Raw genomic sequence first — 23103 nt, 5'->3', positions numbered from 1 at the left:
TGACGCAGCCTGTGGGTAAAACGTGGCCACATCAGTTGACTGTTTTAATAAACAATATAGCATTTCTGGACTGCTAGTCTGCTTGTTGGTTTGTTACGCTTAGTTGTGGATCATTTCCTCTTGTCGCACACAGCACCGTTTGTCTGGAACTTTGGATCCCCATATTAAAAAAAAAATGTAAATAATAATAATATGTAAGAAAGGGGAATGAAATGATATAATTTTGGGGAATTACATTAACCTGCACTGTAAGGTGTAAGGACGTGCTCAGAATATAAAGACCAGATATTTAACTTTAAAAGGTTTATTTACAATACAGGTAATGAAATAATATTAAAAAGAGAAGGCAGTTTTTAGGGATCTTACACAAGACAAATGTGCTACAAGATTAGAAAGTCTGAATTATAAATTAGGCTGGATTAATGGTAACTCATTTAGATGGAGGCTGCTGGTTGGAGTGATGAATGAGGTCTTTTGCTGGAAAAGTTGTCTCTTTGTTGCAGAGTTGTTGCTGTAGCCTGGAGAGAGGCTTATCTTGGATGTTTGTGACGTCCAGCAAGGCCCAGGGATTCGGTGAAGGTGCAGATCAGGAAGCTGCAGTGAGCAAATATTCCAGGGTTTTTACATTTCTTGTTGGACCATAGGCTGAAGTCAGGTGGGGTGTGTTTGATCCAATGAAAACTCATGGATAGCTGAAAACTAGTTCCATCTAGTTTTGAGATAGAGCATGGTAACTGGTCTCATGTTTAATTTATTTATTTGTATCCCACATTTTCACACCTATTTATAGGCTCAATGTGGCTTACATAGTGCCAGAGCGGCATTTGCAGACTCCGGTGTAAAGAAATATAAAGTGATGTTGTGGTAAGATAAAGTTCATGTGGCACAGCCACATTAGGGAATCATACAACGGAAGTGTTGTGTTATGTCCTTTACGTATTTTAGTATTAGTGTGTTGTAGAAATCGGCATTTATTGGGTTGGTAGGGTATGCCTTTTTAAACAGGTTAGTTTTTAGTGATTTCTGGAAGTTTAGGTGGTCGTACGTAGTTTTCAAGGCTTTTGGTAATGCGTTCCACAGTTGTGTGCTTTGGGTAGTGTAGATTTAGGTACGTTCGTGTTGATCCGGATGTGTTTCTAGTTGGTAAGTCGATCAGGTCTGTCATGTATCCCGGGGCTTCGCCGTAGATAATTTTGTGAACCATAGTGCAGATTTTGAAGGCAATGCCAGTGTAGTTTTTGATTGGGAGCCAGTGTAGTTTTTCGTGGGGGGGTTTAGCGCTTTCAAATCGCGTTTTTCCAAATATAAGCCTAGCTGCCGTGTTTAATGACATCATAAGACTTTCTGTCTGGACATCTGCTGGTAAGTACACATCCATATTTGACAGGGTTAAAAGAGTCATTGTCTGGGAGTAGGTGGGCTTCTGTTGTCAGATTAGGTGGAGTTTCGCTGTCTTTTGTTAACTCCGGTCTCTGTGATGGCTGTCAATATGCAGATTTTTGTTCTTTGGAGATGTGGTGATTGACTGTAAGTATCCACCCAGCTAGCTTTTGTTATCAGTAGTCTCCAGGGGGAATGTGAAAATCAGATAAGTTTATCTGATAAAGTCTTTGCAGCTGTATATTTTATAAAATCAGATAAGTTTATCTGATAAAGTCTTTGCAGCTGTATATATATAACTCTGACAGTTAAACTCATATCATGATGCTACACATTAAGTTCTAAGTTTTGGAACAATCTAGAGTACAGAACTCGTATCAAACGGTGCAATAGTTTAAAGTGGGTACTGAAGTATTTCCTTTTCTGTGATTTGGAGCTCAAGGACTCCTAGAAAATGCCCCAAAATTCTTTCACACTCTGTGCTGCTATTTCACTAAACTAGACACTAAGCCACATGCTAATGCCGACATAGTCCATTCATTTTGAATGGGCTGCATCAGCACTGCCGCAGTGCAGCAACCTCCAGCGCGGCTTAGTAAAATCGGGGGTAGTTGATTTTACTGTTCTTCGTAATGTTTTCTTTGTTGTTGTTGAAGGTTTACAGTGTTGTGGGTTTGTGTTGGTCTACATTTGTGTTTGATTAGAAGCTACCATGTAAACCTAAACCCACTGCAGTTTGTCTATGTAAGTCACAGATTCCAGACACAGCTCCTGTTCTGCCAGGCCATATTTTGCCTCCGGAAACATCTGTAAAGATTTTGGGTTGTGTGTTGGACCCACCACTCACAGTCAACACTGAAATCTCTTCCATAGTCCACTCTTGTTTTACGGTTTTGAGGTCTGTCCACGGTATCCGTCTTTTATAGAAAAGTCTGTTTCTCTCACTCTTGTTTCTTCTTCACTGATCGGCAAATTGGATTATTTTAATGCATTTTATAGTTGTTACGTTCCTCACCTGACTCCAGGCCTGCGCGGCCGATTCGCCGACGAATCGCGGTCCAGCGGAGATAGTCTGCCATCTTGGATGTGGTATCTCCAGGATAGGTTGGCCATCTTGGGATGGGCATCTCAGATTGTGGCAGCCATCTTGGAGTGGGCAGCTGCAGGAAGGAAACCCATATTTGGGCGTAGGGCTTCTTTGCTGATGGGGGCAGCCATCTTGGATCAGCTGCACATGTTTGAGCCTGATTCCTACTCTATTTAAAGCCCTGCCTCCAGTCCTTCGTTGCTTCGGCTTCTGCTGCATAGAGGTCGTGGTTCTTGTCCTGTGTTCCTGGACGGCTACCTTGTTCCAGTGTTTCCTGTGTACCAGACCTTGGATTGTTTCTTGACTTCGCGTTGTGTTGCTGCCTGCCCAGACCTCGGACTGTTTCCTGATTACTCGCTGCACTGCTGACCCCTTTGTTCCTGGACTGTGTTTACTCCTGCCTGTCGGGTTGGTGGCCGTGCAACCCCGCTGGTTCCAGAAGTCCTGGTGGCTGCCTGCACCTGAGGGCTCAACTGTCAGGGAACGGCGGTCGCTTCCTAGGTGAAGCTAGGGGTTGTCTGGCTGCCTGACTGAATGCGATGTCACTCCATCTTCGCCATGCTCAGTCGGGGCACAAGGGCTCACGTTTACCAGGTCATACCAATAGTGTCCTTTCTACTCTGTCAATTTGCTGTTTGCAACTGATTTGGAGCACTCCAGTCAAACTGCCCATGCTTTCAAGTACGATCATGTTAATGCCCTCCTTAAAGAGGCACAGTGGCTCCCACTTAATCGCAGGATTAAATTTAAGGTTCTTATGATGGCCCACAAAGCTTGTTTTTCTACAGGTTTTGTTTATCTATTCAACCTTTTGATTCCATATGTTCTTAGTAGTCACTTAAGGTTTTTCAGAACAAGTTCAGTTGGCGATTCCACCACTGACCAGTGCAAGATTCAGTTTCCACTAGAGATCTGGCATTCCTTTCTCTGGCACCTAACCATTGGAATGTGTTGCTGCTTGGTTAGACAAATGACCCAAGTTCAGTAAATTAAAAAGAAAAATGTAATGATACTTTTTCTCTTTGGCTTTTCCAAAGGATTAGTTCAGTAGGACTGTGAGGGAGCTGAAGATGACTGTTGCTGGATAAATTTGACTATCTTCTCCTTGTCTTTGATTCTTTTTTTCTCTCTGTGACCTTTTCTTACTTTATTGTGAATTTTTGTAAAGCGCTTTGATTTGGTTCCAAGCAAACTGGTATATCAAATAACCCACACTCAATCAAGTTTATCTGCAGTGAGTGTGCTACATTTAAATAAATACCTTATTCATACATACATAGAATTTGCCCTCAATCTAACCACCCACTTATTTATCCCAGTGCTTTTGCCACAAACAACCATCCTAATCACTAAACAATAAGACTGATCATGAACGAGACAGAACCGATCTCGTATCACTTGACTGGTTAGCCTCACTGCTTCTAATGTACAAACACTACCACTTCTACCCTGATCTTTCTATAAATGATGAACAAACATATGTTATAATCCAATCTATAACTTAAGAATCTATTTGCAATACCTTAATGTATTCCTCTATCATGTATGTACGCACTTGAATGAAATACCATTTGTAATTCTACTGACCGGAAATGGCAATCGCCACTAAGGCAAATGTAAGCCACATTGAGCCTGCAAATTGGTGGGAAAATGTGGGATACAAATGCTACAAATAAAAAAAATAAAATAAATACCCATCTGGTTAGAAATGCTAAATAGTAGTAGTAGTAGTTTGTCTTTAAGTTGAACTACCCTTGTTACCTCTGCTTCCTATTAAGGTGTTACAATATCACAATGTCAGCACAATACAATGTATCTATTATATCATGTTCTACTGTGCGACTTAGGAAGATAATGGTAGTAACAAAGTACTTGTACTTCGTTACAGTACTTAAGTGCAATTATCAGTATTTGTAACGAGTTACATTTTTTTTGTGTGTGAAACTTTTTATTTGTAATTTGTTACAAATAAGCAGTTCTTTAGTACTTTGCAATGAAGTACAATTCAAGAAAGTATTTTTTAAAAGTATTTTTAATATCTCTTGCAGCTGATTGGGCCCGAACTTCTGGTCCCAAAAACTGTTACCGGAAGTTCGGGCCCATTCAGCTGCAATCCAGCGTCTGACATCACCATTCCCCTCCTTTCCTTGAAGCTGGCTGTGCCCCCAGCCCCCTCCCCCCCCCCCCCCCCAAAAAAAATAGAAATGCCCACTCCCAAAATCTCTCTGTTTTAAAGAAGATATCCTCCCTCCCTGACCCACTATAGGCCCCTCCCCGACCTACCTTACAGCTTTGGTAGTTCAGTGGTCAGCTGGGACAGGAGAGACCCTCCTTACTGAAAATGGCTGCCCCGAGTTCCCACGGTAATCTCGCAACACTGCTGTGACTTCCTGCTCATGGTTGCTGATTCAGCGTTGGAAGTACTCCCATTTGCTTTTATCATACACCGTGAGGTATTTAAAATTGTGTTTGCTGACAGATCCAAGATGGCGTTTTGAAAGGACGTGAGGATCAGAGCGCCTGAGCTTCCAGTCGACCGAACGCCAGCTTCTCTAATCAAACCATGGGAAAGCGAAAGGGGAAAGCTAAAGCTCTTACCTCCCCGAGCGTAGCTGTGAACCCTGCTGAGCGCCAGACCGTCTTGGAATCTTATGGAGTGAAGGTCCTCCGTGAGCGACAACCTGATTCTGCAGGGTCCGTTTTTTTTCAAGCGGACCATAGCATTGAGGGGATATCGTTGAGTCCTCCCCCGACTACAGCCCCTCCCCGTCCGGGAGCTACTGCGAATGCTACGGAGGCACAGGAGACCGGAGCGATTGGTGGAACGCCGCCCCTGGTACCTGTGCTGGGAGCTCCCGTAGTATTTTCGACGCCAACTAGTTTTAGTGCGGAAGAAGTGCTCTCTTCGTCTCTAGCGGGCGAGATGACTCCTGAAGGGCACCGAGGAAAAGTTAAACCGGCTGTAATAACGCTTGAAGCGCTCTGGGACGCAATTCAAGGTATCCACACTTCCTTACAAACTATTTCCAACTCTTTTGGGGGTGAAATAACTGATTTAAAAGAAAAGCAAAATATTATGGCTGAAAGAGTTCAGAATTTGGAGGTTGAATTGACTAAATCTCAAAACTTATCAGCCACTTTTGTCAGGGAACGAGACATTTTTTCACGTAAAATTGTTTACTTAGAAAATCAAAGCCGCAGGAACAACCTGAGATTTATTAATTTCCCAAAATCTCCTTTAATTGCCCCTTTGGATATGCTGAGGAAATACTTTATAGAGGTATTGGGGATCCCAGCGACGGCTTTTCCACCTGTCGCTAGGGCCCAATATATTACTGGAATAAAGAATATTGCTGAACAATCTCAGGCTGCGCCGGACCTAGATTTAACTCATTTCCTGGAAAGTTCCTTGGACATAGTGACTGAACGGACTACACTTTTAGTAACTTTTGCACTAGAAATGGATAGAAACAACGTCTTCCGGACTTACTTTCGCCATATAAACACGGAATTTCTGGGTTCAAGAGTACAGATTTTTCCAGACCTAGCTAGAGACACTCAGAAAAAAAGAAGAGAATTCCTGTCTTATAAGACTAGAACTCTCAAGCTTGGAGCGGTTTTCCATTTAAAATTTCCATGTAGATGCTTAGTGTCATTAAATGAAAATAATTATGTTTTTTTTGAACCCTTAAAACTGTTACAATTTATTGAGGCACAAGAAAGTGTGGGTAAATCCTTAACTGCCTCCCAGTGAGACATATGCTATAATGTAGACTATCAGGGTTATGTCTGTTCTGAAACTTTCAGTACTATACTTTTTTTTTTTTATTGCTTGTATCATTTTTTCCTAGTACTTGGATCTCTTTTTGACATGTGGACAAAGAATGTAGAGAATTATTTCCTTTTAATTATTTGTTTGGATTATTATATTTTCTGTATTTCATTACATTTATGATAGAATGTAAATGTAAAAATATATAAATAAATAAATTTAAAAAAAATTGTGTTTGCTGAAAATTTTCACTTCGTGTAGCACGTTTTTTTCACTTGGTCTCAGACACATTTTTAAGCAGCACTGTTTGCGGACATAAAATATTTTGTCGGCATTCTCTGTAGTGGTTCTTTTTCCTTGCTTGTGATGTTTCTTCAATATTTTCCATTGTTCCTTGAATATTTTTACACGTACACTAATTAGTGTCACTGCAAGTATGACTTCTACTCTCACTTTGGTTTTGGTCACTCTGTGACATCCCTTCTTTCCATATTTTCATCTTTTTTTTTTTTTTTCTCCCGTTCTTTTTTTACCCATTTGTTTTTCTAATCCCTTTTTCTTCCCTTCTCCTTCATTCCTTCTTTTCCCCTTTGCCCTTTCTCTTCTCCCCCTTTTTTCACCTTCCTTTCTAGTCTTCTTTTTTCTTCTCTGGTTTTTATTTTATTTTGATGGGCTTTTTTTAATTTTAAAGTTTGATTTGTATCCATACTGATTTTGTAAACTGATGCACATCAGATCCCACAGTGGACTGAAGATTTTTGACCAGTGTTCACTCTTGCAAGCAACTTGCAGTAATTCTATTGTAAGGTACGCTATAAAACCTCTTCTTATACTTTCTACGTTTTGAGTATTGTTTTTTTTTTGGGGGGGGGGGGGGGTTGTGCATAGTCTAAGTTTCAAGTGTTTAATTCTTTATAATGCTATGCCTTTTATGATCATATACGTTTATCTTATTTTCTTTAGTACCAAATTTGATTACAGCAGGTTTATATGTGTACTAGTAAAAAAGCCCCGTTTCTGATGCAAATGAAACGGGGGCTAGCAATGTTTTCTTCTGTGTGCATGTGGGAGTGTGTGTGTCCCTGCCCTCTGGCCTCTCTCCCCTCCCCCCTCTGAGTCCTTCACTGTTACAGAGCCAGCGATTTGATTTCGTGCTCTGCTGTTTTCCTTCACTGACTGTGTTACAGAGAGGGCGGGGCAGACACTCATAGGGAAACCGGATATCTCGCCCCCTTCACACTTCCGGCTGGAGGCTTCATAGAACGTTGGTGTTGCCTTTTATATAGAGAGATTATTTTAATATGGCTTGTGTTTACAGTTCATTTAGTATTTTGCATATTCATGAGTTTGTGTTTTTGGTGATTATTAATAATTGAATTATTTCTTAATTTTAAAGCATATGACATAATCGTGCATTTTGTATTTCTGTTTTAGTATGACTGTTTATAGTTCATTTATTATTTCACATATTGATGAGCTTTGTGTTTTTGGTATTGAATTATTTATTGATATTTTCTTTTAAGCATATGGCAATAATTATGCATTTTATATCTCTGATGTTCCTCGTGCAATTTATTATTTTTATTTTTTATGTAATTATGTATTGTTTTTATTTTTTTGCTGTTATACAATTCATATGACCCCTGATGCAGGCACTTTCTGTGCCGAAGCGCAGCTGTGTAGGGTCTACTTGCAGGTGTTATTGGTGCTGGCAATAAAGTATGCTCCCAGGTACACATGTCACCATTGCTCCTTTATCTTGTCTGGAGAGCCCTCCAAAACCCACTACCCCTAACTGTACACCACTACAATAGCCCTTGTGGGTGAAGGGGCACCTATATGTAGGTACAGTGGGTTTCTAGGAGTTTTGGAGGGCTCTCAATTTCCACCACAAGTGTAATAGGAAGGGGGAGGTATGGGCCTGGGTCCACCTATCTGCAGTGCACTGCACCCAGCACTAGACTACGCCAAAGACCTGCATGTTTTTTCTAATGGACCTGACTATAACATCTGAGGCTGTCATAGAGGCTGGTGAGTACTATTTTTATTCACATTTTTGGGGGTGGGGGGATGGAGGGAGTCAGTGGCCACTGGGGGAGTAAGGAGGGTCATCCCTGATTCTCTCAGGTGGTCATCTGGTCATTTAGGGCATCTTTTGTGCCTTATTCATTATAAAAACAATTCTAGCCAAAACGTATTTTTGTTTTGTTCCATTATAGCTGTAAAATGTTAGGCATACCCTGAGCCCACCCTAACCCCGTCTTCGAAACACCCTGATGCACACCCTTGTGATTCAGATGCACTGCAGACAAAATGCATTGATAAACATCTGCAAAACAAGTTTTAATGGGCTAGAAAACCCAGATCTTTGTTAAGTCCTGTCTGGTGGGTGTCAAAATATTTAATCATTCTGATTTCAAAGGTCTTACGTTCCTGTATTGTTTTAAAGTTACCTTTCAGGATTCTTACTATGAAATCACTGGTACAGTGTTCTGGTTTTGTAAAGTGCCGGCCCACAGGCGTGACATCCTGGCTGGCACTGGCATTTTTCATATGCTGTCTATGTAAATTAAATCTTGTCTTTAGCATCTAGCTTGTTTCTCCAATATAGCACCCTTCGTCACATTTTTTACAATGAAGAAATGTATTGTTATGTCCAATAAAAAAGGTATCCTCTTATTTTCTTTTCCACGTTTTATTTTGTTTTATTCCTATTGATTACCTTTAAAAGTGGGCTAACACAGCTACCACACCTCTTTTTCTTTTGAAAATTAGCCCCATAGTTTTTGCTTTAAATATTTATGACTAGTAAAAAAGGCCCGTTTCTGACACAAATGAAACGGGAGCTAGCAAGGTTTTCCTCAGTGTGTTATGTTTGAGTGTATGTGAGAGTGACTGTGTGTGTGAGAGAGAGAGAGAGAGTGAGTCTGGGTGTGAGTGTGTCTGTGAGAGAGAGAGTGTGTGTACAAGTGTGTATGTGAGACAGTGTGAGAGAGAGAGTGTGTTTCACACAGATACAGTGTGTGCAAGTGAAAGAGTGTGTGTGAGATACAGACTCTGTGAGACTGAGTGTATGAGACCAAGACAGTGTGTGAGTGACTGTGTGACACATAGAGAGCGAGTGTGATACAGTGTGAGACATAGAGTGTGTGAGAGTGAGACAGAGAAAGACATTGACTGAGGGAGAGAGAGTGTGTGTGAGAGAGAGAGTGTGTGTGACAGAGATACCTCCCCCCCTCTCTGGTGTCAGGCCCCCCCCCTCTCTCTCTGGTGTCTGAGCGTTACTTTGCAGGATGCTGAGCTCTGGCTGTGCTTCAAGGAACTGACCAATCCTATTTAACAGAATGCACCTCCAACATTCTGAAGCCGAGAAACCTCGTGTGGTTGGTCACTTCTGCTTGTGACGAACCTGGAAGTACGTGATGTCAATTCAGGAGATGGATACAGAGAGCAGGAATGGCTCAGCCATGCAGTCAGCTTCAGAATGTTGGAGATGCTTTTTATTATATAGGAAAGGAACTGACCAATCCTATTTAACAGAATGCACCTCCAACATTCTGAAGCCAAGAAACCTCGTGTGGTTGGTCACTTCTGCTTGTGACGAACCCGGAAGTACGTGATGTCAATTCAGGAGATGGGATACAGAGAGCAGGAATGCCTCAGCCATGCAGTCAGCTTCAGAATGTTGGAGGTGCGTTTTATTATATAGGATGATAAATGTTTTCAGATCTTTAGCTTCCTTTGTGTTCTCTTTTCAGAAGTCTGGAGCATTGTGATGTCATTTAGCCCTGATTGAACTGCTTTCTCATTGGTCGATTCCTGGTGGAGTTCTAACAGTATTAGTTCATTCTGATGCGTGGTCACATGATAATGTCAGATCTGTTACGATGTATGACATACTTCACAGTTGGAAAATGGAGCTGAATTATCTTGGAAGTTGCTGGAAGCAAATTGTATTTTTGTAGGACACTCTCGTCGCTGATAACACCACCCAGCAGGGATAGAGGGGACAGGCTGGCATTTGAGAAGTTTAGGTGGATTTTCTTTTCAAGTTTAGTTTGTTTACCTTTGAAGGCAAAATGGTTCTCACACCTTTGGCTCTGCATGTTGGTGTAGAAAACGCTGCTGTGTTTGAGCAGACGGGAGAGGTAATATTGAATGTGTACATTCAGTGCATTGTAAAAGTCTTTGTATCCTTGTGCTTTTTTTTCACATTGTGTTATTTAAAAACCACAGTGCAAAATACATTAAAATAGGAGTTTGACTGAAAATGTAGAGTATATTGTATAGATTAATGTGAAAGAACAATTTAATTTAATAAGGCATTTATAGTCTGATTAACCAGGAGCTCAAGTAGATTACAATAAAAGCACCAAAATTCAAAAATTCTACCTTTGTCCTCTATCCACCTACCTACTTACAGTTAATTAACATTCTTAAAAAAAAGAAAAAAGAAAGAATGAACAAATAACCAGGTTTTCAATAGCTTCCAAAACCTCATGTAAAATCTTTCCTCATCAAATTCCAGTGGCAAGCTATTCCAAAGCTCCAGCACCGTTATCTGAACTAATCTATTCCATATTGCTGACAAATTGAAGGTCTGAAGCCACAGGAATTTTTAAGTAAAGACCTGGCCAGGGCACGTATGGAGTGGAGGAGTGGCCTAGTGGTTATAGCACCGGTCTTGCAATCCATAGGTGGCTGGTTCAAATCCCACTGCTGCTCCTTGTGATCTTGGGCAAGTCACTTAACCCTCCATTGCCTCAGGTACAAACTTAGATTGTGAGCCCTCCTGGGACAGAGAAATATCCAGAGTACCTGAATGTAACTCACCTTCAGCTACTACTGAAAAAGGTGTGAGCAAAATCTAAATAAATAAATAAAGATTCTAGAATTCTAAAGAATAAAAAGATTCCATGCAGAATTTCAAAGTGTAGCAACATTCCATGTAGAACCCCAAAGAGTAACAAGATTGTTTGGAGTGGAGGAGTGGCCTAGTGGTTAGAGCACCAGTCTTGCAATCCAGAGGTGGCTGGTTCAAATCCCACTGCTGCTCCTTGTGATCTTGGGCAAGTCACTTAACCCTCCATTGCCTCAGGTACAAACTTAGATTGTGAGCCCTCCTGGGACAGAGAAATATCCAGTATACCTGAATGTAACTCACCTTGAGCTACTACTGGAAAAGGTGTGAGCAAAATCTAAATGAATAAATAAAGATTCTAGAATTCTAAAGAATAACAAGATTCCATGCAGAATTTCAAAGTGTAGCAACATTCCATGTAGAACCCCAAAGAGTAACAAGATTCTTTGGGGTGGAGGAGTGGCCTAGTGGTTAGAGCACCAGTCTTGCAATGCAGAGGTGGCCAGTTCAAATCCCACTGCTGCTCCTTGTGATCTTGGGCAAGTCACTTGGCCCTCCATTGCCTCAGATACAAACTTAGATCATGAGCCCTCCTGGGACAGAGAAATATCCAGAGTACCTGAATGTAACTCATCTTGAGCTACGACTGAAAAAGGTGTGAGCAAAATCTAAATAAATAAATATGTATAAATGAGAAGATAAGTAAGGGGATCTTTTACTAAAGCTGTGCTGGTAAATGGGCTTAGCACGTCCCTAATGTGGGACTTTCCCATGCACTAAGCCCATTTTTAGTGTGGCTGTTAATTTGGCCTTTATAAATTAATTCATTTTCTGACCATGTGCTAATGTTAGCATTAGTGCGGGAGCACTAACGCCTCATACTAACATATAGTAACATACAGACAAAATTCCATTGTAAGTCTAAGTGTTTTGAAAATGAGCCCCAGAGTAACATAGTAGATGACGACACATAAAGACCAGCAAGGTCCATCCTGTCTGCCCAACAATATAAACTCATACCATAAAGTCTGATGTGATACTACATATGTATACTTGATCTTGTCCTTGCCATTTTCAAGGCACAGACAATACAAGTCTGCCTGGCACTGGCCTTGTTCCCCAAGTACTGAAGCTGTCATTGAAACCCCACCATTGCCCATCAAAGTCTGTCCAGCCATGATCAGGGCACAGACCATATTGAAATTCACCTCTTTATAATGACATGCCTGTTACTATAGTAACATAGTAATTGATGGCAGTGAAAGACCTGTACGGTCCATCCAGTCTACCCAACAAGATAAACTCATTTTACATGGTATGTGATACTTTATATATATACCCGAGTTTGATTTCTTCTTGTCTTTCTCAGGGCACAGATCGTAGAACTCTGCCCAGTACTGTTCTTGTACTAAAAGTTCTGAAGCTAACATCGAAGCCCCTTAAAATTTACACATCAGCCCATCCATATCTATTCAGTTGCGATCAGGGCGTAGACCGTAGAAGTCTGCCCAACACTGGTTTTGCTTCCCAATTACCGGCGTTGCCACCCAATCTCCGCTAAGCTTCCTAGATCCATTCCTTCTAAACAAGATTTCTTTGTGTTTATCCCATGCATATTTGAATTCCATTACCGTTTTCATCACCACCTCCTGCGTGAGGTCATTCCACGTATCTACCACCCTTTCCGTGAAAAAATACTTCCTGACATTACTCCTGAGTCTGCCCCCCTTCAATCTCAATTCATATCCTCCAGTTCTTCCACCATCTCGACTCCGGAGAAGGTTTGTTTGCGGATTAATACCTTTCAAATATTTGAACGGTCTGTATCATGTCACCCCTGTTTCTCCTTTCCTCCAGGGTATACATGTTCAGGTCCAGGGCCGCTGAGAGACTAAGCTGGGCCCGGGGCAAGGCGCCCACCCCGCCACTGCCCTCGCCGCCGCTGCAGTCCCCTTTTTCACCTGCCTGCCCTTGGCTCTGTCCGCCACCGGACCCCCTGCATTAAAATCGGCAGCGCCTCAGCTCCGTTTGGAAAGGCAGATCGCCTCCCTTCGGGCCTTCCCTCCCTGTGTCCCACCCTCGTCTGATGTAACTTCCGGTTTACACAAGGGCAGGACACAGGGAGGGCCCGAAGGGAGGCTATCTGCCTTTCCAAATGGAGCTGAGGCGCTGCCGAATTGAATGCAGGGGGCCCGGTGGCGGACGGAGCCGAGGGCGGGCAGGTGAGACCAAGGACTGCAGCGCCAGCGTCCTGATCTTGGTGTCGGGCCCCCCTTGGAGGCTCGGGCCAGGGGAATTTTATCCCCCCTGCCCCCCCTCTCGGCAGCCCTGTTCAGGTGGGCAAGTCTCTCGTACAGTTTGCAACTGGTTTATCAGTAATGTACCTTGCCTGTTACTGATCTCTCTGTATTGTAATTTGTCTCTTTACATTGCAACCCTGTTACTGGTTTATCTGTATTTATTTATTGATTTATTGCTTGCATTTCTACCCCACATTTTCTTTCATAGTGGTAGGCTCAGTGTGGCTTACGGTTTACTGATGGAAATAGCAGTTCACAAGTTCAAAGACATAGATGGAAGAAAAGCGTACACGTTCCATTGGGGGAGGTGAAGTGTTTTGAGTCTTGCAGTGTGAGTGTATTGTACTTCACCTTTGTACATTGTAATCTGCTTTGAACCTGTGGAGGTGCGAGTGTAATATAAGCCCCTGGTAAACTTAAAGTAAAGTCTGCCGGCACTGGCTTGGCTTCCCAATTATTGGAGTTGCCATCTGAGCACTACTAAGGTTCCTTTGTATTTCTCCCACACATTTTTGAATTCCGTTACTATTTTCATCTCCACCACCTCTCGAGGGAGGGCATTCCAGGTATCTGTCACCCTTTCCTTGAAAAAGTAGGTTAAGTCAGTGTTGTTCAATTAGCATGTGTTAATGTGAGCAAACTAGCTGAATAGCATTTCCATGTTCATTCTCCACCCCTGACATGCTTCCTCCCTCCCCCCTCATTTAGGAGCCAGTATTTAGCCATGTTTAACTTTAACCAGATATTTAAAAATGGGTTATCATAAGCCGAGGGCTTCACGTCAAACACTGCTTGCCGAAATGCAAGCCAAAATCCAAGAGCACTGCTTCCCAAAATTCAAGCCGAAATCCAAAAGCACTGCTTGCCAAACTGCAAGCCAAAATCTAAAAGCACTGCTTGCTGAACTGTAAGCTGAAACCAGATCTTCAAAGAGGTCAGACTCTGCCTTTCTGGTCTTCCTTAGCCCCTGAGTCCTCTTAATAGGCCCCTTTTGTACTTGGGGTGAAAGTATTCTACTTCTAGAAACACTCTTCCAGGTCATCCCAAATAGGTCCAGGGGTTTCAGTCTCTCCTCCAGGCCCTAATAACCACTGGGTCCAGTGTACCCTCTTAGGGTTTCCAAGTAGTTCAAACTCTTGGTCATTCTTGGTATGCAAATGAATATGCAGATCACCAGTTAAGTCAACATGATATGTCCACAGTTTCTCTCACAATACTAACCCACTCCAATGCCAATCAGGACTGGGTCAGACTGTCCCTGCCAACTTCCATGTAGTCTCTATCCTGGATTACATCCACCCCAGCAGGGTCCCAGTAGTCTACCCTGAGTATGATGGAATGGACTAAACCCAAGTGATCTTCCTATACTTGGCTGGTAACAACTTCTGTTGTTCAGGGGACCTATGTACACTCTGTCACACAAAGGTTTGTCCAGGTAACTCTCAAAGGTCTTGGCTATCTGTTGGATATGCGCAGAGAAGGAGAGGGAGGAGTCGAAGATGACTCTGAGGTTGCGGGCAGATGAGACGGGGACGATGAAGGTGTTATCAACTGAGATAGAGAGTGGAGGGAGAGGAGAAGTGGGTTTGGGAGGGAAGACAATAAGCTCAGTCTTGGCCATGTTCAGTTTCAGGTGGCGGTTGGACATCCAGGTGGCGATGTCGGATAAGCAGGCCGATACTTTGGCCTGGGTTTCTGCAGTGATGTCTGGTGTGGAGAGATAAAGCTGGGTGTCGTCAGCATAAAGATGATATTGGAAACCATGAGATGAGATTAGGGAGCCCAGGGAAGAGGTGTAGATTGAGAAAAGAAGGGGTCCAAGGACAGATCCCTGAGGAACTCCAACAGAGAGTGGGATGGGGGTGGAGGAAGAACCATGAGAATGTACTCTGAAGGTACGGTGGGAGAGATAAGAGGAGAACCAGGAGAGGACAGAGCCCTGGAACCCAAATGAGGGCAGTGTGGCGAGAAGTAAGTTGTGATTGACAGTGTCAAAAGCGGCGGATAGGTCGAGGAGGATGAGGATGGAGTAGTGACCTTTGGAATTGGCAAGGAACAGGTCATTGCAGACTTTAGTGCAGTTTCTGTCGAGGAGACAGTAAAGACTCCTGTATTATGGATGTGCTAACCAGTTAGTTTGCCAGTGATATCAGCTTTCTAACTGAATAGTGCTTCCATGCCCATTTTCTGCCCTTGGCACACCCCTTCCTAAAAAAAAACAAAACATGAATACCGAGCACTTAGCAGCGTTGGGACATTTTTACTGCGTTAAGCACACGGTAGCACTTAACACAGCTTAGTAAAAGTTCCCCCAAATTACCTGGGTAAATATTTTCTATATCTCCCCCCACCCACCCACCCCCAATCAAAAGTTTTTGGTTTGCTTGAACCCAGGCATATTTGTTATTTCGCACACGAAAACAGTAGAAGATTTTTCACATTGTATGAAGTACTCTGGTTGCCATGTTAATTCCACTTGAGTTGACTTGAGAGTCAACAAACAAGTTGCAGGTGATACCGTATTTTCGGACTATAAGACGCACTTTTTCCCCCCCAAATTTGGGAGGAAAATGGGGGGTGCGTCTTATAGTCCGAAGGTAGAGATTTAGCAGGCCTCCCGCCCTTCTCCGAGTTCGGGATCACCCTCCCTAGGGTTACCTCCCCTCCCCTGGCCCTGTCACGACCTCTCCCCTTACGCGATCTTCCCTGGTGGTCTAGTGACGTCGGGGCAGGAAAGAGCCCCCTCTTTCCTGCCCAGCGCGCTGCTCTGCATCCTCCTGTATGCTGCCTGTGACGGTCTCGGCGAGATTCAAAAAATAGTGAAAGATTTTACTCTCATCGTTTTCTTTGTAGCTTGTATTTATCTAACCTGTTTACATATTTATTCATTTGCTGCATTTGTATCCCACATTTTCCCATCTATTTGCAGGCTCAGTGTGGCTTACGTTATGTTGCAAAGGCGAACACCATTAACAGAACACAAAACAACAAATATATTGAGTTAGTCTAGTAAAAAGGCATCCCTGACAACATGTACATTGACCTTTATTCCTTGCATTGTATAAAAACACCCCAGAGCTCCTATTTTGCTTATAAAACTTAATTTTCACACACAGTTGTACTCTCAAACTTAGACTTCGTCTGAAGCAACTCACTGTGCATCTAAACATCTAGGACATTCTTCTCTGATTAAGACAGCATCGACAAATTTGAAAACAATCAGTACATAGCTAGGAAAATCTATATATATAAAACTCACCTTCAATGTTCTATTGTCTGACGTCACTGAAGCCAAGGTTCGTAAGTGCGAAGCTCTGAAGCCACGAAAAACAGTCTCGAGTCCCCGCCCTCGCGTCAAACGTTATGACGTTGAGGGCGGAGCAATTCACTCACATCGACAGCGGCCAGGGCGGCGCAATGGCGTCACTGACGACGAAGGTGTGTTGGGTGGGGGGACCAGAGTCACACATCGACGGCGACCACGGCGGCACAATGGCGTCACTAACAACGATGGTGCGTTGGGTGGGGGGGCAGAGGAAAGCCTTGCTAGCACCCGTTTCATTGGCTCCAGAAACGGGCCTTTTTTTACAAGTAGTTCATAAAACGGTCTCTCTTAGGCATTCTTTATTTCGTCGCTTGAAAGCAAAAGTGTCGTATGTCTGCTTGATGTGACATGGATAAATTGAGAAGTGAAGTATAGGGGGAAAGGTATCAAGGTGCGGGAAAAGGCAATATTTTACCGCAGGATGCTGAATCCAGCGTTACAGGAATAATGCTGCCTGTGATCTACCTCGCAAGCGTCATTGTTCCCGCAGCCCATGAACAGCGAGCTGCAAAGCTGCGGCCTGATACTCCCAGGCTGGCAGACCAGGGTCTCCCCCCCTCCCCCCCCCAAGATACCAGCACCCACCCCCACCCACTTCACATGTGCAAGATCCCTAAAGGGGTTACCTGTAAAGTCCTTGGTGGTCCAGGGGAGCCTTGAGGAGAGGAGCAATGCCTAGTCACTCCTTCCCAGTCTGGTGCCTTTCCCAAAATGGCACCCCTAGCGGTAGTCCCATGCAACTACTGCTAAGAGTCATGTTTCTGTGTAAGGAATACATTTGTATATTTTGCCTCTTATTACTTTGTAACCCTCGGTGACTTTTTGGACTCCATTCTCTTTCTCCAGACTGTCATATTATCAGTTTGGCATACTCAGTAATGTACCCCACAAACCCCAAACTAAATGCCTGACCTCAGCTTCACAAGAAAACTAAAGCACGTAATGAACATAAGTCGACTGGTTGCGCTCCATGATTCCTAATATGGCCTCTGCCGCATGAACTTTATCCTACCATAAACCACATTGTATTTGTTCACACCGGAGTCGGCAAATCGCCTCTCCGGTACTATGTAAGCCACATTGAGCCTACAAATAGGTGGGAAAATGTGGGATACAAATGTAACAAATTAAATAAATGTCACTGAGGGAAAGTAAGTCTGGCCACATTAGGGCCCTTTTAAGTCACTTTACTACTACTACTACTATTTAGCATTTCTATAGCGCTACAAGGCGTACGCAGCGCTGCGCAAACATAGAAGAAAGACAGTCCCTGCTCAAAGAGCTTACAACCTAATAGACAAAAAATAAATAAAGTAAGCAAATCAGATCAATTAATGTGAACGGGAAGGAAGAGAGGAGGGTAGGTGGAGGCGAGTGGTTACAAGTGGTTACGAGTCAAAAGCAATGTTAAAGAGGTGGGCTTTCAGTCTAGATTTAAAGGTGGCCAAGACATAGGGGCTCAGGAAGTTTATTCCAGGCGTAGGGTGCAGCGAGACAGAAGGCGCGAAGTCTGGAGTTGGCAGTAGTGGAGAAGGGAACAGATAAGAAGGATTTATCCATGGAGCGGAGTGCACGGGAAGGGGTGTAGGGAAGGACGAGTGTGGAGAGATACTGGGGAGCAGCAGAGTGAGTACATTTATAGGTTAGTAGAAGAAGTTTGAACAGGATGCGAAAACGGATAGGGAGCCAGTGAAGCGTCTTGAGGAGAGGGGTAGTATGAGTAAAGCGACCCTGGCGGAAGATGAGACGGGCAGCAGAGTTTTGAACCGACTGGAGAGGGGAGAGGTGACTAAGTGGGAGGCCAGCAAGAAGCAGATTGCAGTAGTCTAAACGAGAGGTGACAAGGGTGTGGATGAGGGTTTTGGTAGAGTGCTCGGAAAGAAAGGGGTGGATTTTACGGATGTTGTAAAGAAAGAAACGACAGGGCTTGGCGATCTGCTGGATATGAGCAGAGAAGGAGAGAGAAGAGTCAAAGACGACCCCAAGATTTCGAGCTTGATAACATTACCTAAAATTGCTTATTATAAACCACCAATAATAATTTTTTTTAAACAGTAACATAGTAAAGTATCAAAACAGTTTGACATTCAAGCAGAATATACTGAAATATATGTGATTTTAAACTTAAATGTTATGCAAAAATTGCTCATCATCATTCATGCTTTCAGGTGACAATTTGTCCTGTCAACTTGCACCTGTAAATCACCGGCATATTTTCAAAGTACTTAGCCTTCCAAAGTTCCATAGAAACCTATGGAACTTTGGAAGGCTAAGTGCTTTGAAAATATGCCTCCTGCAGGTCTCCATTTTGGTTGAGGAAAAAGAATCAGTATAACCTTATAATTATTGTGGATCCTAAAATCTTTTGATGTTGTTTTAGTGAAAAATTTAAGGGCATTTACTTGAGTACATAACCTTGTCGAAAAAAAACGTCTCTGCACCCCTACGGCTGCAAAATGGAGGGGGGAGGGAGGGAGGGGAGGAGTTATCATCTTGGGCTACTGTTGAGTCAAGTTATGTTACCATTATAAAGTGATAAAATAACTTGACTTAACTGTAACCCATGTGGATATCAGAGACTAATTTTTTACTCACTGGAAGGCAGGCATAGGGGAGTGTTTAAGTTAGAGGCGGAAAATGGGACGACACAATTCGATTCCAGCAAGCAACACGGGAGACGATCCACAAAATCCAGAATGAAAGCAGATGAGAGCAGATCGATACAAGATATCCATCAGCAAAAAGCAGCAGGGCACAGAAGATTGCCCATCACCAAAAATATTTATTCTCCACATTAGAAAAAAAATAAAATTCAAAAAACCCATTAAAGGCTTTTAATGTGTGTTGTTTTTTTTTTAATTTGGTGAATAATTGTTTTTGGTAATGGACGATGTTCTGTGCCTTGCTGCTTTTTGCTGATGGATATCTTGTATCGATCTGCTTACACATCAGTTTGATTTCCAAATGTACATATTGTGCATTGTGCAAAATAGCAGATACAAAATTACTCATACCCCTGGATTCTATAAATAGTGCCTGAGATCCGCCTGCAAATAAATTAATGAGCTGTTAATAATTGGCTGCTAACAATCATTGATGCTCATTGACACTAATTTGGATTTGCATCCAATTCTATAACAACCCACGTCCAAATCTTCTTGCACGCACCTCCAAAAGGAAGCATGGCCATGGGAGGGGCATGGGCAAGTCAGGGGCATGCCAATGACTTACGCACAGTGTTACAGAATTTTGGGGGGGGGGTGCATGCCCAAGTTGCACGGTAGGATTTATACCAGGTTTCAGTTGGCGTAAGACCTCGCATCCAAAGTTGGGCCCAAGAATCTCCTCTAGGCGCTGTCCTGTAAAGCACACTGATCCCAGAATGCCCTTTATAGGATTGCGCTGATTTTTTTCCTCGATGCCGGTTTTTCAGTGCCATTTACTGAATCCGGCCCTTACTATTTAAGCAGTTTTTAACATACCTGGTGAGGGTCATCCACACCTGATATAAATTTTTGACCTATGCAGCTGTTCCTCTACGATTTTGATCATTTTCCTCATTTTCAGTCTTTATTGAAAGTTAAATTCTAACTTATGTTAGGTTTCCTGTGTGTACTTCAGTTATTAAATCAAATTTGATCATGTTATAATCACTGTTAAGTGGCCCCAGCACTATTACGTCTTGCACCAGATCATGTTGCCCAGTAGAGATTAGAATCTGGAATTGCTCCCCCTCTTGTTGGTTCCTGAACCAGCTGTTCCATAGATAGATAATCTAGGATTGTTTTGTTTACCTTTTCCCAAGCTTAATTGTAATTTTGCAGCAAGTAAAATACTCACCAGTGAAGTTTTTGTTTCCCTGGAAGTCCTCTCTTTTAGCACCTCTTGTAGACTCATGTACAAAGTTGAATTGTCCAGTTGTATTCTGCTTTCCATGGAGAAAGCAAAGTTACTTGCCTCTAAGCTGTTCTCATCCACGTTCACATTCTTTAGGATCCGGTGTGGGGGGACGGTCGTGGTTTCTCTCTAGGAGATTTGTGGTCCAGGGCCTCGAACGTCTCGCCCCTGGGCTCGTCCTCCATCTCCAGATGTATGGGAATGGCAGCCACCATTTCCCATACAAGAGCACAGTGTCTCCACCTCGTATGCATGAGTGCATTCTGGCCCGCCGCAAGAGAATGGGACCAGCAATGTCTCTTCATTCTCCGATGAATGCATCCAGGCCATACTCCATGAGCACTTGGGGATGTTACCAGTGTGCATCGGCATTTGGGGTGCTTAAACCAGCCGTGCCTCTTGCTGCTGCCCCGCAAGACCCTCAGCCTGTAGTGGGGTCTCTGATGCCAGTGGCATGTGCAGCACCATTGTTGAGCGCTTCCAATGTTGGACCCCCTTCACCATAGTCAAGGGCGGAGCCGACGCCTCGATGCCCATCTCAGAGACATGGTAACATACCTGGAGAGGTCTCTCTTGAAAATTAGCCACAGGTTGTGCGTGCATTTGCAGCTAGGGTTACCATATGTCCGGGCGGGTTTCTGAATTTCCTGGATTTGTCCGGGTTTCTTCAGTTCGGGTCATCACATGACATGTCCTGACTCCTCCTGACCTATAGTATGCATGCACGCGGTGTGGGCCGACGCAGGCAGGCTGCAGCATCTGTGCGTGTGCCAGCCAGCCTGCCTGCTGATCAGCTGATGATGATCCTCCTTCCTCCTGCACGCAGGTGCTGCGCTTTTCACTGCTACTGCCTGCCGCCTTCCGCCACCGCCATAACCCCGATGACGAGGCTGCAGCGTCTGTGCGTGTATGCCAGCGGCCAGCACCACCAGCCGGCCTTAGCAGTAACCGTCTGTGTCCCATATCGCGAAGCCAAAGCGCTAAACTATATTTTAGGGATCAGCTGCGAAAACAGCGGTGTCTCAAATTATAACGATATAACATTTCAAGGGGCAGCCTCACATGACTTACATTGAAGTCTTGCACAGTGGGGTGGGGAAGGGGTGTGACGGGGCGGGGTATGTCCTCTTTTTTTTTTTTTCTTAGGGCAAATATGGTAACCCTATTTGCAGCACTATGAGCTATTGAAATTTGCTCATGTTACGCACTTGTGACTGTCATCCTCACTATACTGAAAAATTAAAAGCTCATTTTCAAATTTCTTACTTGCAGGGTTTTTTTCCCCCTCTCTTTTGGTTTCATTTTCATGTTTCCAAAAAGGAGAAACACAAAGCAAAACAATCAAATATAGGGTGTAAACAAAGGTGGAACACAAAGATAAAGTAACAGGAGTTAGAAAATAAGGGGTCAGATTTAATGAAAGTTGCACGTGAAATCAGAAGGCAAGAACTGGAAAGGCAGAGGAAGCATGAAAAGCTGAAGCATTTTTGGTTTGGCCATAAAAATCTTCTTGCTCAGTTCTTGAGCGTGGGTCTCTGACTTCATTTGTTCTTTTAGCATAGAGGATTTTGTTGAGTCTAATATTAGGATTCTTCAGCGTGTGCCACTCAGCTTATGCCACTCTGCGCATATCCAACAGACTGCCAAGACCTGTCGCTTCTTCCTCTTCAACATCAGCAAAATGCGCCCTTTCCTATCTGAGCACACCACACGAATTCTCGTCCACGCTCTCATTACCTCTCGTCTTGACTACTGCAACTTATTCCTCACCGGCCTCCCACTCAGCCATCTATCCCCCCTTCAATCCGTTCAGAACTCTGCCGCACATCTTATATTCCGCCAGAACCGATATACTCACATCACCCCTCTCCTCAAGTCACTTCACTGGCTTCCGATCAGATACCGCATACAATTCAAGATTCTCCTCCTTACCTACAAATGCACCCGGTCTGCGGCTCCTCACTACCTCTCTACCCTCATCTCCCCTTATGTCCCCGCCCGTAACCTCCGCTCACAGGACAAATCCCTCCTTTCAGTACCCTTCTCCACCTCTGCCAACTCCAGGCTCCGCTCATTCTGCCTTGCCTCACCCTATGCCTGGAACAATCTTCCTCAACCCCTACGCCAAGCCCCCTCCCTACCCATCTTCAAATCTCTGCTTAAAACTCACCTCTTCAATGCTGCTTTTGGCACCTAACCTTTCGTGAAATATAGTATGCCCTATCAGACGGGACTCTACACTTGTCTTTGGATTGTTTAGATCGTCTTTAGATTGTACACCTGTCTTTTAGATTGTAAGCTCCTTGAGCAGGGACTGTCCTTCTGTGTTAAATTGTACAGCGCTGCGTAACCCTAGTAGCGCTCTAGAAATGTTAAGTAGTAGTAGTAGTATTACATATAGCAGTGATTTAACCAGAGCTGAGATTGTGATGTCATAATGCCTCATTCCACCAATGCCTAAGAGCCAACCTCATCAGTGAT

The 23103-nt window shown here is 43.5% G+C and overlaps 1 long non-coding RNA gene across 1 annotated transcript in view; it reads right to left on the bottom strand.

Moving 5' to 3' along the window:
• Nucleotides 1–11963: 11963 nt before the first annotated feature.
• LOC115474828 overlaps nucleotides 11964–23103 on the bottom strand; it is a 117551-nt gene continuing 106411 nt past the window's right edge. Inside the window, exons 2-3 of the long non-coding RNA XR_003942913.1 lie at nucleotides 14188–14223; nucleotides 11964–11975 (exon numbers count right to left, since the gene is read on the bottom strand). This is a non-coding gene — a long non-coding RNA (uncharacterized LOC115474828). The remainder of the gene's footprint in view (nucleotides 11976–14187; nucleotides 14224–23103) is intronic.

The sequence above is a fragment of the Microcaecilia unicolor genome, chromosome 7 (assembly GCF_901765095.1).
Source record: "Microcaecilia unicolor chromosome 7, aMicUni1.1, whole genome shotgun sequence".
In the NCBI taxonomy this organism is placed as follows: domain Eukaryota; kingdom Metazoa; phylum Chordata; class Amphibia; order Gymnophiona; family Siphonopidae; genus Microcaecilia; species Microcaecilia unicolor.
Note: the sequence above shows the minus strand (reverse complement) of the source record. Positions and strands in the feature narration are given on the sequence as shown.